The following is an 18,439-nucleotide window of genomic DNA, read 5'->3' on the forward strand; positions in this document are numbered from 1 at the left end:
TTTTTATTTTTAGTAGACATGAGGGTTTCACCATGTTGGCCAGGCTGGTCTCAAACTCCTGACTTCAGGTGATCCGCCCGCCTCAGCCTACCAAAGTGTTGGGATTACAGGCATGAGCCACCACGCCTGGACATCGTGTGGATTTTCAGGGGACTCTGAGAGGCGCCTCAAATCCGTTTTGGAATAAGGCAGGTTATTAGCATGGGGTCTAACCGTGAGCTGTCTCAGTGTCCCGGGCTGGCTCTTGGGGCGGGGTCCTGGTATCTGGGACTTCGGTCCTCCCTGGGAGGCACGGAGACAGTGGGGAACGGGGAGCCCAGGGGAGCATTTAGTAGCTCATGTGCGCAGGAAAACCCTGTCTCTACAAAAAATTAAATTAGCCGGGCCCAGTGGTGCGTGCCTGTGGTCCCAGCTACTCGGGAGGCTGAGGTGGGAGGATTGCTTGAACCCAGGAGGTGGAGGCTGCAGCGAGTCATGATCATCCCACTGCACTCCAGCCTGGACAACAGAGCAAGACCTTGTCTCAAAAAAGACCCCAGGCCGGGTGCGGTGGCTCAGGCCTATAATCCCTGCACTTTGGGAGGCTGAGGTGGGTGGATCACCTGTCGTCAGGAGTTCGAGACCAGCCTGGCCAACATGGTGAAACCCTCATGTCTACTAAAAATACAAAAATTAGCCGGGCATGGTGGCGTGCGCTTGTAGTCCCAGCTACACGGGAGGCTGAAACAGGAGAATTGCTTGAACCTGGGAAGCGGAGGTTGCAGTGAGCTGAGGTCGCGCCACTGCACTCCAGCCTGGACGACAACAGGAAAACTCCGTCTCAAACAAAACCAAATCCCAAAGTTCTCGTTTAAATCCTTCCCCCAGAACGAGGGGACTTATCTCTTAGTGGTGGGTGACAGGTAGGAATATTCCGCGATCCCTCACTTTGACCCCGCTTCGAGGACAGCCACTTCTTTCTGGTAAAGAAGCCGCAATAGGAGATCCCTCTGATAAAATTCCGCTGGGGAGAATACGGGCATCGATCCCATTACCTCTCACACTCCAAACAAACACTGCACCACTTACGCTGAATCCATAGCTCAGTTTAATCGCCGCAGCCGGCGCCTATTATGGCTCACGTCATCACCGGTGTCCCCTGCCGCCCCCGCCCCGTCCGGCCAGCTCGCCACCCCATTGGCTCCCTCGAGGCTCCGGCTTCACGGCCATGATTGGTTTGGCTCAATTTAGTTTTAAAAAGCACTGGCCATTCGGATTGGTGGTCCGATACGTCCGTCAATCGGAGGCCCTGCTGTTGCTACGGCGTAGGGGGACCCAGCCAGGTCTCTCCCGGTTTCTGATTTGTTTCTCAGGCTCCGGGGTCCTAGAGGTTCCGGATCCGTCAAGACCATGGGAAAAGAATGCGCCCCTCGCGCTTGACTGACGAGGCTTGCGGGCCAATCGGAATGGAGTCGAAGGAGCCGCTAGGCGATCCAATAGGTGGTAGGGGGCGGGAGAGAGGGGCCAATGAGCCTGGATCTGGGGGAGGGGGCAGGGCCGCGATTGGCTGAGAGGCAGCCAGAGGGAGGGCGGGGGGAACTCAAGGCCTGCTTGATACGTCCGCCATTTTGGGCGCTTTGCTGATGGTGTCGGTGAGCGCGTTTCCCGCCTGAGCGCAACTAGCGGCGGGTCGTGGGCACCTCCAGGTAATGGGGGTGGGGGAGGCGCCGGAGCAGGCCGCGGCGCGGGGTGTGCGAGGCGCGCGGGCAGGCGCGGGGCCCCTCCACCCGGGCCCCGGCGGCTCAGGGAGGGAGCGTCCCGGCCCCTCTCCCCTCCCCCCCCGGAATTCGTCCCTCCGCGGGCCCGGGAGGCGCGGCGCCGAGTCCTTCCCGGCCGCTCCCAGCCCGCTCCTGTCAGCCGAGGGCCCCGCCGGGACGGGCGCCGGGAGCGGGACGCGGCCGGGACGGCGAACTTTGCGCCGCGTTGACGTTCGCGGCCTTGCGCGGCGGGCGGGAGAGGCGCGCCCCTGACCCGGTTCTGGCTCCAGTCTTCCCGCCCGCCGGCGACGGCTCGCAGCGTCGCCCACCGCCCGGCCTGCGCCCGGTCTCCGCTCCCGCTGGGCCTCCTGGCCAACTCCTCCCGGGGGCCTCGGGGAGCGCGTCAAGTTGAGGCAGCAGCTCGCCGTCAAGAGTCGCGAAGGCCATTGTTGGACTCTGCTCTCCGGGAAACAAGTTTTGTGGGTTTCTGTTAATTCGCCGCAGAGTCATCGGGATCCACACCAGCCAGTTCCGGGGCTCCCACTACCCTTCCCAGTGGCTTTTTAACTGCAGTGGTGGCTCGGATGTAGACTGTCTCGAATGCCTCCCTGGTGTATTTGAGCCGGCGCTGGGCGGGGGGGCGGGGGTGGTCCTTCTTGTGGCTTGAAGTCCCTCCCTCTTAAAGAAGCCCATTCACTATTAACTTGGAGATGTTTCCTGTTGAGGTCCTGCTGGCTGTGATCACAATTTGGACTTCTTAATTATAGGTGAACGGGATGGGTCTTTGGATGTACCTCCGTGCCCTGACGTTTCAGCCGCGTGACTTAATGTCATTTTCCTGGTACTTAACGTTTTTTCTGTGGGGCTTTGGGTCTGTTTTGCTTTTATGGGAGGGGGTCTTGACAGGCATTCCCTTTCATCCTCGCAGCAGGTGGTAGCTTACTTTATTCATGGGAAGTTTACTTCGATTTTGTCCTCAAGGTCATGCATGTTGCAGATAGGTTTCAAGGGGAAACGGGACTCCAGGTTTCCAACCATCGAAATGTGCCTCAAGTAGCAAGTGTATGAGACCCAGTTATGGTGGTGGTTGGGTTTTCCTCACTGTGGAGTGGAGTCAGTGACCACTTTTTAGCTCTGTGACCTTGGGCAAGTTACCCAGCCTCTCTCTCTCTTATTTTTCTCTGTAGAATGGGAGTAATAATAAGTGTCCCAGCCATAAGTTTGTCAGGACTATTACCCTAATACATGTAAAACAGCGAGAACCGTGCCTGGCACACAGAATCACATCAGTGGCTGATTAGTGATTAGGCTACCTAATGGCTATTATTATTTAATTTAAATTTGATTTCTAAATGTTTAGGTACTATTGGGAAGTCAGATGAGCATTTAAGCCCTGACTCTTGGTGACTGTCTTTAGAAAGCTCTGTGTAAGAGTCAGTTGGGCTGAAAAAGTAAAACTAGAAGTTATCTTTTTTCAGTACAGGGGTTTTGAACATTCCTTAAGTTAGGTACATTTACCGGAGTAATTGATGAGTAGTAGCACCTCAGAATGTTTAAAGAGGTGGTTAAATGCAGAAAAGCCCATCACAAGCTTAAGTCGGGCTTTATTCCTCATGTGCTTTTGGATACTAGTTTCTGGGTGACTGCCCCCCAAATCAGTAACTTAGTGTACTCCTCTTTGTTACTGAAGACTGTAAATGTACCGTGAATTGCAGTATTTTTCAGCAAAGGTAGTTGAGGAAATAGCTGTTGTCCTGGAGGGATACTTTGGAAGGTATTCTCCAGTTCAGCATTTCTGGTCAAGGAGTCCAGAACATTGAACAAAATGCCGTGTACTCAGTTGGAAATAAACTCACAGTCCTTTACCGCTTGCCCAGTGCTCTCCTCCATGGTACTCAAAACCTTGCGTGCCCTTCCCCTGGTATTTGCTGTGTTTACTTGGGACTTGGTTTGCTGTATTGGAGATAAGTGTGTTTTGATGGACTCAGTCTTAAGTAGAGATGAGTATCTTGTTGGTGGCACTTCAGGACAGGAAGAAGATTGTTTTGGGTTTAGAAGTCTAGCTTTTGTGTAAAGTATAGCAAAGCAAAGTAAACAAGCAAAAACTTGCTAGTTTCAATGAACTAATTGGGAATTTGAGAATCAGACCATAGCTGAGCAGAAAATGAATAGAAGTTAACACTGACAGGTTGAGGTTGCCTAGGTTTTTAAGATAAGGCTTTGACCGGATGGGGTGGCTCACGCCTGTAATCCCAGCACTTTGGGAGGCTGGCGGATCACTTAAGGTCAGGAATTCCAGACCAGGCCAACATGTGAAACCTTGTCTCTACTAAAAATACAAAAGGAAGCCAGTCATGGTGGCGTGTGCCTGTAATCCCAGCTATTCGGGAGGCTGAGGCAGGAGAATCGCTTGAACCTGGGAGGCGGAGGTTGCAGTGAGCCAAGTCCAGCCTGGGAGACAGAGCGAGACTCAGTCTCAAAAAAAAAAAAAAAAAAAAGATAGGACTTTGCGTCTATTCAGCACAGAGATAATGTGCTTATGTGCTTGTTACAAATAAACATCTCTTTAAAACAAGTGTCACGATCGGCATTTCATTTCTATGATAACTTCCATTGTCTAGTTCTGTATTTTCAGTATTTGAGAGGCAGCCTCTGTGTGTGTGTGTGTGTGTGTGTGTGTGTTTTGGTCTAAAATTTTACAGTATTTTACTAAATAAGGGTAAATGATAGTGAAAATAAAGTTCTTCTATCTGCTCAACTAAAACTCAGCATTGACTTGGTCCTTAGAAGTTACAATCTGCACCCCAGTATGGGCTGCTACTTTTTCTAAGGCTGTACTGAAAAAAATACCTGGCCTCTTGGCTTTAAACAACTTTCATATTTTTTTCCTTTCTTAACTTCAAATGATTATTTTTTGATTTACTCTAGATCAGGAGTTCTCAGTTGGGGGTAATACCCCCTACCCTCAGGAAACATTTGGCAGTGTCTGGACACATTTTTGCTTGTTACAGCTCTGGGAGTGGGCAGTGTGCTTCTAGAGGGTAGAGGCCAAGGATACCGCTCAATATCCTACATTGTCCAGCATAGCCTCCTCCCTGCCGGCCTGCAAAGTTATCCAGTCCCAAATAGCAACACTGCTGAGGTTGAGAAATCCTGCACTTAGATAGATGTGAGACTGGCCTGCATTAGAATAATTAGAATTTTTTTTTTTTTTTTTTTTTGAGACGGAGTCTTGCTCTGTCGCCCAGGCTGGAGTGCAGTGGCCGGATCTCAGCTCACTGCAAGCTCCGCCTCCCAGGTTCACGCCATTCTCCTGCCTCAGCCTCCCAAGTAGCTGGGACTATAGGCGCCCGCCACCTCGCCCAGCTAGTTTTTTTTGTATTAGTAGAGACGGGGTTTCACCGTGTTAGCCAGGATGGTCTTGATCTCCTGACCTCGTGATCCGCCCATCTCGGCCTCCCAAAGTGCTGGGATTACAGGCTTGAGCCACTGCGCCCGGCCAGAATAATTAGAAATTTTTTAAGACCATGGATGGATGTTGGACTCCACCTCTGGAAATTTGTGGTGGGATTGAGAATCTTCTTTTTTTTTTTTTTTTTTTTGAGACTAGTCTCGCTCTGTTGCCCAGGCTAGAGTGCGGTAGTGTCATCTCGGCTCACGGCAACCTCCACCTCCTGGGTTCAAGCAGGTCTCTGCCTCAGCCTCCTGAGTGGCTCGGATTACAGGCGTCCGCCACCACGCCCAGCTAAGTTTTTTGTATTTTTAGTAGAGACGGGGTTTCACATCTTGGCCAGGCTGGTCTTGAACTCCTGACCTCGTGATCCACCTGCCTTGGCCTCCCAAAGTTCTGAGATTACAGGCGTGAGCCACTATGCCTGGCCACGAGAATCTATTTTTAAAAAGCTTTCCAGACGATACTGAAATGCAGCTGAATTTTGGAACCACTGTTCTACACCACAGGTTTAGGGACTGTGAGTTAAGGGTTCCTTTGGGAGATCTGTGAACTTGATCTTTACAGTACCTAGATTCTGACTTGGAGATTATTTAGTAGTGGGGATTATTTAGATGTTGTACTTAACCATTTTTCAGATGCCTGAAGACTGAACTTTAGAAGCATTTGTTAAATAAATAAATTTTTTTTTTTTTTTGAGACAGAGTCTCCCTCTGTCGCCCAGGCTGGAGTGCAGTGGCCGGATCTCAGCTCACTGCAAGCTCTGCCTCCCGGGTTTACGCCATTCTCCTGCCTCAGCCTCCCGAGTAGCTGGGTCTACAGGCGCCTGCCACCTCGCCCGGCTAGTTTTTTGCATTTTTTAGTAGAGACGGGGTTTCATCGGGTTAGCCAGGATGGTCTCGATCTCCTGACCTCGTGATCCGCCCATCTCGGCCTCCCAAAGTGCTGGGATTACAGGCTTGAGCCACCACGTCCGGCAATAAATTGATTTTATAAAATATCTTAGGACTCTTTTTCTTGACCTCATGAAAATACATTACCATACTATGCTGAAACTAAGCAAAATTCTTAGATATTTAGAGTTCGCTTCTGTGCTGAATAATCTTACACTACTGTAATTTTTGAGTTATATATCTTTTGCCCTCCTTTTGTCAGTCAGTGGTCAGTCTGTTTTTAGATGCCAGCTTCAACTTTTTTTTTTTTTTGGAGACGGTCTCACTGTGTCACGCAGGCTGGAGTGCAGTGGCGTGATCTTGGCTCACTGCAACCTCCGCCTCCTGGGTTCGGGTGATTCTCTTGCCTTAGCCTCCTGAGTAGCTAGGATTACAGGTGCATGCCACCACACCTGGCTAGTTTTTTTGTATTTTTGTATTTTTTTTTTTTTTTGAGACGGAGTCTCGCTCTGTCGCCCAGGCTGGAGTGCATTGGCGCGATCTCAGCTCACTGCAAGCTCCGCCTCCTGGGTTCAGGTGATTCTCCTGCCTTAGCCTCCTGAGTAGCTAGGATTACAGCTAAAAATCAGCACACCTGGCTGATTTTTGTATTTTTAGTAGAGACAGGGTTCCACCATGTTGGTCAGGCTGGTCTCGATCTCCTGACCTCAAGTGATCCGCCTGCCTTGGCCTCCCACTGTGCTGGGATTACAGGTGTGAGTCACCATGCCTGTGTTTTGTTTTGTTTTGTTTTTTTAAATAAAGACCTATTCCCAGAGAATTAGCCCTGGATCACATTACCAGTTCTGCCCGTTGAGGGCACAGACAGGCATACGGTATGCTCAACCTTTTAACACAGTGATCCTGCCCACTGGTAAGTTGGACTTTTCTGTTCCCTAGACTCTGATCCAAACAGAGAAGTGTTCTTTTCTCCTGGGGAGATGAGATGCAGTAGTAGAGACAGAGGTAGATTTTTTTTGCTCATACTAAAATTTAGATTATCCAGTTTATTGAATGGAAGAATATTAGGAAAACTATAAATTTTTAGCGACTAAATGTTAATATCTGAAGTTACAAAAGGTCATGGAGGCATTTTCTTCACCCTCAAATTTGGCCTGTGGCTATGTTGAGAACTACCAGTGACCCCCATCTACTTCTAATATCCATTTATTTGATCAACAAATACATTAATTGAGTCCTTTCTCTGCTAGGAACTGTATTAGGGATTCACTGATGAACAGGCCCGTAAGTACCTGCAGTCTAGAGGAAGACGCAAACAATTACAAGAGACAGCAAAGCTGTTAAGAATTGTGCACGGTGTCCGTGGGGCCTGGGAGGAAAGAGCTTCTGTTTGCTGGTTAGTTGATTTGCTTACACTTTGGGAGGAAAGAGCTTCTGTTTGCTGGTTAGTTGATTTGCTTACACTTTGGGTGGTTGAGATTTCCACAAGTTTTGCAAAAGAATAAAATAGTTACAGTTTGTTACTCGTTTATAAGAAGTAGTTACTTCGACTTGCCTCCTTAGTTTGGGGAGTCTTAAAAAGCAGTGCCATTCTTCCCATGCTGAAGATGTTTTGTAATGACAAATAGGTGTTTATAGCTCCATACACAACAGTTATCCGTTGACCAAACTTCAAACACTGACTCTCTGGTTCCAGACCCATTCGAAGCTTGCTGTAGGTTTTTGCACAACATTTTCGGCATTCCTGAAATGGATGATGCTTCAGGCGGGAGTGGGCGTTTTTCCTGCTGCACTATGGATCTAGGTTGACTGGAGATTTTGTGTTGGCCTTTTGACTTTGGCTTAGATTTGTTTGTCATGGAAGCCTCCTTCTTCCCTCCCACCCCCTTTAGTTTTATGAGGAGGAGAAAGTTGCTAGTCAGATCAATACTCAGTTTATTTCAGGTTTTGAAAGATGACAGACTGACATTTGGATACCCAGTAGACTGGCTCCATGGCAAAGAAGCAAGTAAAAGGGCATCTGACGGTATGTGAAAAGGTTTCTTATCCGTACGCCTAGCCAGGACATTTTCATGTCACAGACTGGACAAAGAGCTGCTTTACCCTGAGTAGAGGCCATTTACTGTTTGTCACAGCTGGCTAATGTTGACCTGTTTTAGATGCATTAGTGAAGACTATACAGTTGACTGAACTTATACCATTAAAGTTCGATAGGTTCCGAACATCTTTTTACAGATATAAGGAGGCTCTGATTTTGTACTTCACAGCAGCTCTGGGGAAAACCAGGGGATTGTTAGTTCCAGAACTTCTTACAGTGGAAATATATAGTGACTTGAAGTGGTTTGAATTCCCCAGAGATTTGACTACCGTGAAATCTGATGGCCCAAGAATAGATGAATGCAAGATCGTTTTTAGGAACATGAGAGAGCAGGACTGACACGGCTGCAGACTGATGTTGAGTCAGACAGACTTGAAGAAAGTTGTGTGGGACTGTTAGTTGGAGCCTTGGGTTTCCTATACCTCCATGTAAATCTGAACAGATATTTTGGTGGCAGAGACACACTTTGAGAAAAAAGAACTTGCCTGAGAACACATGTCACACTGAGACCCTAATCAGGGCAGTTCACACTGCCCACTAAGGCATTCTCCATGGTTGGCTGGTGAGATTGGTTGGACTTTGGTCCTCAGACGGGCGTAGCGGGAGGAATATTGACTAGTCTTGACAATTAACTGGGGCTTCCATTCATGAGAATCATGGTTTTAGATGACTTGGAGATTATTTAGTAGTATTTATTTCAGATAAATGAAAGATACAGTAGCCATATGGTAATACAAAACTTAGAGGTCATTGATTTTTTTTTTTTTTTTTTTGAGACAGAGTCTCACTCTGTTGCCCAGGCTAGAGTGTAGTGGTGCGATCTCAGCTCACTGCAACCTCCATCTTACAGTTTCAAGCGATTCTCCTGCCTCAACCTCCCAAGCAGCTGGGACTACAGGCGCGTGCCATCACACCTGGCTGATTTTTTATTTTTAGTAGAGATGGGGTTTCACCATGTTGGCCGGGCTGATCTCGAACTCCTGACCTCAAGTGATCCACCCACCTTGGCCTCCCAAAGCGTTGAGATTACAGGCGTGAGCCACCGTGTCCAGCCCATTGATTCTTACAGAAAAATGGAGTCCATGCAGAAGAATGGACCCAGAAAGAGTGGAGAAACCTCAGCCCCGGTGATTCCTTAGGGTTGTGGTGGTCCCACCAAACCACAGTTTTAATTGCTGTTTGTTTCAAGAGTGACTTCACAGCTGGATTTTACTTAGAATTCAGAATAGATGGTTAACATCTGGCATTTTATTTTTGGCGGTAGTATGTGTCAGTTTTTTGTCACTGTATATAGTATTTGAGGGGTTCTCTTTTGTTGATATAGAGATACACAGGGTTTCTATTGCCTTTGGACAGTGGACAGGTCTCATCTGTCTGTTGTCTGCAAGTGAGACCCTGCCCCTTCTGAATCAACAACACTCTGAATGACTGCCCCTTTCCACCCTGGACTTCTTGTTATTACACCCTAAGATGGACTGAGCAGCTAATACGATCCTCCCATCATAGGTATAGTCTTTTCTAACAAAAGTACAGAAACAACTCCAAGGTGCAGTGAATGATCTCAAGGAGAGAAGTGGAGTACTATGGGATCGTAGAGAGGCCTGGAGGCCTAACCGGCTGTCTGGGGAAGTACAGGGTGGTGATGGTGGTTTCAGTGGCAGGGAGGTTACAGAGTTAGTGTTGATATGCAAATTTTCTTCCTCCAAATTAAATTTGGAGTATGCCATATATGTTTTAATGTACATAACTGTGAATAGGAATATTACTTTAGAACATGTGTAGCGTAATTTCTGCAGGTGGAGTAGAGATAATAAATTTCAGGTTTGCAGTTTGCTTTCTGAAACATCTTTAAAGTTTATTCTTTCCTGGCACTCAGGACATTGTAGGGTAACTTTGTTTGCTATGGAGTCTCATCACATATGCCTTGAAGGATCAATATATGTTAATAGATGATTGGATCTTTTTGATTTTTGCACTTAATTTCTTTACAAATCCTACATTATAACCAGACAGCTCTATTGAGGGTTTGCACATTTTTTCTGTAAAGGGCCAGTTAGTAAATATTTTAGGCATTGGAGGCTAAATGGTCTCTGCAAGGACTCAGCTCTGCTTTTGTAGTGTGAAAGCAGCCATAGCCAATCTGTAAACAAATGAAGGTGGCTGTCTTCCAATAGAACTTCACTTAAAAAAGCAGACAGAGGGCTGGATTTGGCCTGTGGGTTGTAGTTTGTCAATGCCTGCTCTAATCTGGTTTGTTTTTGTTTATCTTTTTGAGGTAGGGTCCCAGGCTGGAGTGCAGTGGTGTAATCTGGAGTGCATGCAGTGGTTGTAATCCCAGGCTAGAGTGCAGTGGTTTTTGTTTATTTTTTTGAGGTAGAGTCCCAGGCTGGAGTGCAGTGTAGCTCACTGCAGCCTTGACTGACCTCCCTGGCTGAAGCGATTCTCTCACCTCAGCCTCCCGAGTAGCTGAAACTATAGGCACATGCTACCACACCCAGGTAATTTTTTTTTTTTTTACTTGTAGAGACAATATCATCCAATGTTGCCCAGGCTGGTCTTGAACTCCTGGACTCAAGCAGTTCTCCCACCTTGTTTTCCCAAAGTGTGAGATTACAGGTGTGAACTACCACACCTGGCCTCTAATCTTTTTATTTTACCTTATAATTGGACTATGAATTCAAGGAGTGTATATTAGCCCATGTGTCCAGATACTATTAAACATTAGAACTGACACTTGTGTACACAGTAACCAGCTTCGGAAATAGAATGTTGCCATACCTTTGGGTCCCTGTGTCCTCGTCTCACCACTTCCCTCTTTCTGACCTCTCCAAGGCAAATACCTTGCCTGTATCATTTTTCTGCTTTACTTTATGGTGTTGCAAGCTATGAGTGTATCCTTATATAATGTAACTTCATTTTTGCATTCCTTTAGATGATGTAAATGGAGTCACTTTGTTTTTTTTTTGCCCCGACTCAACATTGTTTTTGTGATCCATTTATTCATATGTTTGAGTACTTACCATGTCTTGAACACTGTTCTACTGCTGGGCATGTTAACATTAAGCAAAGCAGATGAAGAGTCCCTGTTTTCATGGAGCTTACATTTTGGTAGGGGAAAGACAATTAACAGATAAATGAAAGATACAGTAGCCATATGGTAATACAAACAGGGAGAAAAGTAAACCAGAGAGGTGGGCTGTGCAGAGTGCTTGTTATCTGCAGATTGAAATACAGCAGTCAACAGAAGGAATGCAGGGACCCAGCCACAAGGCTGTGGGTAGGAGTGGGGTAGGGTCAGCATTATAGACGGAGATCAGCAGGACAGGGTGCTAAGGAGGAGGCGTGTCTGCTGTGCTGGAGGAGCAGCGGAGGCTGGAGTGAGGAGCCTGAGGGAGAGGGGGAGAAGAGTAGGCCAGATGGATGGGGGAGATGGGGGAGGGGGGTAGGTCACACTGGCCATTGTGAAGATTTTTGTCTTTTTCTCTGAGTGAGATGGGTAATTCACTTGGTGTTTTGAGCAGAGGGTGTCACATGATGTGGTTTCTAAAGGTCCCCTGAAGCTGTGTTAAGAATAGCTGTCCTGTGCTGCTGGAGGGAGGCTGGAGGCTCTGGCAGTGATCCAGGAGAGCAGTAATGGCAGCTGGGACTGAACGGGAGCAGGGGTGGCAGTGAGAAGAGGTTGGCTGCTGGATCCTTCTTGAAAAGGAAGAGCAGACAGGATTTGCTGGCAGATTGGAGTGGGTGTGCGAGAGGAGTAAAGGATGATACCAGGGATTTTTGCAGCTGGTGGGCGTTGCCATGTATAAGGAAAGGGAAGACTATGGGAAGAACAGGCTGTGGAAATAAGATGAGGAGTTGGGTTTTGTGCATGTTCAGTTTCTGAAGCTTTTGGAGAGCAGATTGGAGATATGTTGGATTGGGGTGTTTGGTGCTCAAGGGAGAGATTTAGGCTTCAGATAGAAACAGGAGTCTTCAGTGTTTAGGTGGCACTTCACAGTCCCGAGGTTGAGTGAGAGCACTGAAGGAATGAGGCTCTGTGGCAGCCTGGAGGGTGGAAGGAGCAGCTTTGAGGCCTTGGGAAAGTGCTGTCACGGAGGATGGAGTGGGGACCTTGACCAGTGCTGCTGCTGTGAGGTCACCTGAGATGAGGGCCAAGACTTGTCTCGTGGCTCTGGCAGCGTGGAATTAATCGATGATCTTGATGAGAGCTGTTCCCACATGGTGGTGCGGGAGAAGCCTGGAAGGGAGCATTCACAAGGATTGAGAGAAGAGAAAGGCAAGTAGAGAGAGCTCCATCATGGGATTTGCCACAGTGATGAAGGGAGATTTGGGATCCTGAGGTGTTGAGATGGGAGAAACCACGGTAGTTTTGCAGTGTTAGTGAAGTAATTCTCTAGAGGATGAATGATGTGATGAATTAGGAGAGGTGACCCTTGCTGGAGCCACATTTTTGGGAAGGCAGCAGGAAATGCGTGGGTGACCATGTGGAGAGTTGGCATCCATGGGCTCCACCCTGGTGGGAGGAGGGAGAGCAGACTAGGGGAGATGAGATAGTGGGAGCATGTGGATGTTGGCTGCTGCTGCTTTTTTTTTTTTTCTTGGTGAAATAGAAGAGTTCTCAGCAGTCAGTGAGAATGAGGGGGAGTCAGGGCTGGCGGGGTGTGAGGAGAAAGGAGGAAGTATGACATATTCTGTGGGAAAGTAAGAATGTGTGTGAATGGAATGGCCTACCTGAGGGTAGCAGTCCTGAGTTCCAGTGAAGACAGCACGATTTGTTATTTTTCCTGGAAGAAGAGTAGGCATTGCTTTATTTAACTGGGGTTGTGGTTTTCCTAATCAGAAATAGCAAAGCAAGAGAGGGGCTGGGGAGTGATTCTGTTGGTGGGTCATGGTGGTACAGCTGGGAAGGGAAGGCGTGAGACGGGTAGGTTTGCCCTCATTGGTGCGTGTGGTTTTGCTTTATTCGTCTTCACTTCTCTGTTATATTGCAGACTGAATATGTCTCATTTTCTTCTTTGTTCTGCCATTGGGGAGTAGAATTGTTACTAGTATGAAGGAGTGCTGCCTTAAACAAGTGCAGATGCATTTCTCCAAGGTATCAGCCATGTAGAGAACTGCAGGGTAGTGGGACATGTACATCTTCAACTTTACTAGATGGTGCAAATTGTTTTCCGAAATGATTTGTGCCTCTTTACCTCACTACCAGCACCGTCCTACATCTTTGCCAGCCCTTGGTATTGTCAGACTTTAATATTTGCAGGTTTGGTGGATGTAAACTTATATCTCAAGTTTTTTTTTTTTTTTTGTTTTAGTGACGTTATTGAGAGATAATTTACATACTATTCAATTGATCGATTTAAAGTGTACAACTGAGTGGATTTTAATATATTCACAGAACTGTGCAATCATCACCACAATCTAACTTTGTAACATTTTTATCACTCCCTCAACAACAACAAAAAACCCACCTTGTACCCATTGGACTATTCTGGATATTTCATATTAATAGAATCATAAAATATGTGGTATTTTGTGACCAGCTTCTTTCAACTTAGCATGTTTTCAAGTTTCATCCATGTTTTAGCATGTATCAGTATCAGTCTTTCATTCTTTTTAGTTGCTGAATAGTGTTCAATTGTATGGATATACCACATTTTATTTGTCCATTCATCAGTTGATGGACATTTGTTCCCTGTGAAATATTATTGATTTTCATCCTTGGCATGGTTTCCGGGCATACAGCTCCTAAAATCTTTGGACTTTCCAAAATGGTAAGTGTCTTTATGTGTGCTCATGAGTTGAGTGATAGCTAGCTGACCTAGGCAGCTTCAGGCTAGGGGCTGGTCACTGGAAAGACCTAGCCATGTTTAGAGGGTTGGGGCTTTCAGCTCCACCCCCAGCCTTCAGTGAGAGGAGGTTTGCTGAACGTTGAATTGATCAGCTGCCAATGATATAGTCAGTTGTGCCCAAGTAATGTCACTGCCATAAAAACCTAGAAGGACTGGGTTCTAGAAACTTCTAGAACACATGGAGGTTCCTGGAGGGTGGTGTGCCCATAGAAGGCATGGAAGCTCTGAGCCCCTCCCCTCTTACCTTGCCACGTGTATCTCTCCATCTGTATCCTTTGTAATATCATTTATAATAAACTGGTAAACTTGTTTCCCTAAGTTCTGTAAGCTACTCGAGCAAATTAATCAAACCCAAGGAGTAGGTTATGAAGCACAGGTAAAACAACCTGGAGCTTGTGATTGGCATCAGAAGTCAAGGACAGTCTTGTGGGACTGAGCCCTCACCTTGTGCGATCTGACTGTGTCTCCAGATTGATGGTGTTGGAATTGAATTGGAGGACACCCAGCTGGTGTCTGCTGCAGAACTGATTGCTTGATGTGTGGTCACATAAGTATCCTGTGTTGATTGTTACGTGAAAGAATAGGAAAAACACTCTGGCTTGTTTATTTTTGTCTGTTACTGGATTTCTACTTTTTGGCTATTGTGAATAATACTTCTGTGAATATTTGCATACAAGTCTTTGGGTAGACATGTTTTTATTTCTCTTGGTGTATATGTAGGAGGGGAATTGTTGGATAATGTGATAACTTTAACATTTTGAAGATTTGCCTTTTCCTTATGGTTAATGCTGCTGAGTGTCTTTTTATATAGCTTATTGGCTATTTTGCATGTGAAAAAGCAATTGTCCTTTTTTTTTTTTTTTTCTCTGAGACAAAGTCTTGCTCTGAAGTACACTGTGGCGTGATCATAGCTTACTGCATCTTGGAACTCCTGGACTCAAGGAATCCTCTCGCCTCAGCCTCCCAAGTAACTGGGACTACAAACACTCACCACCATGCCTGGCTAATTTTTACAATTTTTGCAGAGACAAGGGTTTTGCTTTGTTGCCTAGGCTGGTCTTGAACTTCTGGCTTCAAGCAGTCCACCTGGCCTGTCAAAGTGTTGAGATTACAGGCATGTGCCACTGCGCCTGGCCTGATTATCTCTTTAATATCTTATTGGCTATTTGTGTATCTTTTTTAGAGGAAAGATCACTTAAATCTTTTGTCCTTGCTCTTTTTTCAAAAAAGAAATGCTGTATTTTTCCCATTTTTAACTTACCTAATGCCTTATGATTTATGTGTCCATGTTCATGGTGAGATTGGCCTGTAATTTTCCTTTTTTGTATCAACTTTGATGAGTTTTATTATCAAGATTATTCTAGTCTAATAAAACAAACTGTAGTATTTCCTCATTTTTGTTCTCTTGAGAGTTTATGTAAAATGGACTTATCTGTTCCTTGAAGGTTTGGTAAGCCTTGCCGGTAAGACCATTGGGGCCTGGTGTTTTCTGTCTCAGATTTTTAAATTATTTATTTGGATGTTTTAATATTTATAGGATTATTAAAATATTTGTTTTTTCCTGAGTCACATTTGATAGTTTATGTTAAAAAATTTGCTTATTCTTGTCTGTATTTTCACATATATCGGCATAAAATTCTGACTATCTTTTGCATCTCTATCATATTTGTAATTAATCACTAATATTTAACTTAAACAGTATGTTTAGGTCATTAATTTTCAACCTTTTAATATACTTATATGTACATACATATCTAAATAAAGTAGTAATTTCCTTTTAAGTACCACTTTAGCTATATGCTGTACGTTTTGCTATGTATAATTTTTATCTTTAATTCTGAATATATTCAGATTTTCATTATGTTTTCAAATCTTGGCATATATATCTTTTTAAAATCTTTGTTATTGATGACAAACTTAAATTGTGTTAATAGGGCTGGTATGATGGCTCACATCTATATTCCCAGCACTTTGGAAAGCCTAGGCAGGAGGATTGCTTGAACTCAGGAGTTTGGGAGCAGCCTGGACAACATAGTGAGATCCCACCTCTACATATTTTTTTTTTTTTTTTTTTTTTTTTAATTAGCTGGGCGTGGTGGTTCGTGCCTATAGTCGCAGCTACTCAGGAGGCTGGGTGGGAGGATCACTTGAGCCCAGGAGTTCAAGGCTGCAGTAGTGAGCTATGATTGCACCACTGTACTCCAGCCTGGGTGACAGAGTGAGACCCTGTTTCTTTAAAAAAAAAAAGGATTAATAAAATGTGGTCTGATATGATTTTGATTCTTTGAAATTTGTTGAGGCTAGTTTTAGTCTGTGTACATTTTCATCACTATTCCATGTGTGTTTAAAAAGAATGTGTATTTCCAAATTATAAGGTGAGGCTTTTCCATATCTGTTCAAACTAGTATCCTTAATTTTTTTCTGCTTGTTTTGTTCATTGGTGGGGGGTTGGGGTGGGTGTTAGAATACAACACTGGATGTCCCTGACTTGTGATAGTTTGACTTAGGATTTTTCCACTTTATGATAGACTTATTGGGACATAACCCCATTGTAAGTTGAGGAGCATCTGGACTTCATGATGGCTCAATTTATGCTTTTTCAGCTCTGTAATGAGTTTATTAGGGTATTACATTCATTTTCATCCAGGTGCGGTAGCTTATGCCTGTTATCCCAACACTTTCGGCGTCTGAGGTGGGAGGATTGATTGCTTGAGTCCAGGAGTTTGAGACCAGCCTGTGCAACATCTCTACAAAAAATTTAAAAAATTAGGTGGGTATTGGCAGCATGTGTCTGGAGTCCCAGCTACTCAGGAGACTGAGGTGGGAAGATCTGCTTGAGCCTAAGAGGTGGAGGCTGCAGTAAGCCGTGATTGCGCCACTGCACTCCAGCCTGAGAGACAGAGGGAGACATTGTCTCTTAAAAAAAAAAAAAGGAGATCAACCCAATGGTAAGTTGAGGAGGTTCTGTACCTTCGATGACGGGATTTGTCAGATTCTGTAGCACTCAGTTTTTGCTTTGTATGTAGAGACAGGCTCACTGTGTTGCCCAGGCTGGTTTTTTTTTCTTGTTGAGATGGAGTTTTGCCCTTTCACCCAGACTGGAGTGCAGTGGCGTGATCTTGGCTCACTGCAACCTCTGCCTTCTGGTTTCAAGCGATTCTTCTGCCTCAGCCTCCCAAGTTGCTGGGTTTACAGGCACCCGCCACCACGCCTGGCTAATTTTTGTACTTTTAGTAGAGATGGGGTTTTACCATGTTGGCCAGGCTGGTCTCGAACTCCTGACCTCATGATACACTTGCCCCAGCCTTCCAAAGTTCTGGGATTACAGACATGAGCCACTGCACCCGGCCCAGGGTGGTCTTTTAACTCCTGGGCTCAAGCAATCCTCCCACTTTGGCCTCCCAAAGTATTGGAATTTAGAGGTGTGAGCCCCCATGCCCAGCCAAGTTAAGAATTTTTTTTTTTTTTTTTTTTTGAGGCGGAGTCTCGCTCTGTCGCCCAGGCTGGAGTGCAGTGGCCGGATCTCAGCTCACTGCAAGCTCCGCCTCCCGGGTTTACGCTATTCTCCTGCCTCAGCCTCCCAAGTCGCTGGGACCCAAGTTAAGGGTTTTAAACTTGCCTATGACTTGCACAATTTGTCATTCTGTAAATCTTTGTTTCTATGAATATTTTCCCACTAAGCATATATATAGGCTGAAAACTTAAGTATCTTTTGTCAAGGTGTTATGTAACTATGACAAGTGACTTTTGGTTACGGTTTGCCTTATGTATCCTTTTCTGCCCTTTTACTTTCAAGCCCTTTTGTGGTCTTAATGTTTTAGATGTGCGTTTTGAAAACCACACATAGCTAAATTATAGTTTATAATTTGACTCTAAACTGATGAGTTAGTGCACTTGGTAATTTTTTTTTTTTTTTTGAGACAGTCTCACTGTGTCGCCCAGGCTGGAGTGCAGTGGTGTGAGCTCAGCTTACTGCAACCTCCACCTCCCGGGTTCAAGTGATTCTCCTGTCTCAGCCTCCTGAGTAGCTGGGACTACAGGCATGCACCACCATGCCCAGCTAATTTTTGTGCCTTCAGTAGAGACGGGGTTTCACCATGTTAGCCAGGATGGTCTTGATCTCCTGATCCACCCGCCTCAGCCTCCCAAAGTGCTGGGATTACAGGCGCGAGCCACCATTACTAGCCAGTCTGAAGGTAATTTTATACAATATTTTTGTATATGAAGCAAATTTGTATACATTGAACCATGAGAAAGCAAAGATGTCACTATCTCAGCCATCCATGTGGACATCACAATTGTTCCTGACACGAATTTATAGGCTATCAGTAAGCAATCATTTTCTTATGATTATTCACATATAAGTACTTAACAGTAAGGGATATGGCATACCATTAATACAATTAAAAAAT

General features: G+C 45.5%; 1 protein-coding gene across 12 annotated transcripts in view; it reads left to right on the plus strand.

Moving 5' to 3' along the window:
- Positions 1-1,572: 1,572 nt before the first annotated feature.
- The window catches only part of PPP6R3 (protein phosphatase 6 regulatory subunit 3), a 150,595-nt gene continuing 133,728 nt past the window's right edge, over positions 1,573-18,439 (plus strand). For 9 of the 12 annotated variants that reach the window (XM_023186471.1, XM_023186480.1, XM_023186478.1 and 6 more), the window contains exon 1: positions 1,576-1,685. The gene's annotated coding sequence lies outside the window, so the exon portion shown is untranslated. Of the gene's footprint in view, positions 1,686-18,439 lie in introns of all 12 variants that reach the window. The other 3 variants (XM_023186472.1, XM_023186473.1, XM_023186474.1) reach the window with 2 other exon arrangements.

Source organism: Piliocolobus tephrosceles, chromosome 13, assembly GCF_002776525.5.
Source record: "Piliocolobus tephrosceles isolate RC106 chromosome 13, ASM277652v3, whole genome shotgun sequence".
NCBI lineage: Eukaryota > Metazoa > Chordata > Mammalia > Primates > Cercopithecidae > Piliocolobus > Piliocolobus tephrosceles.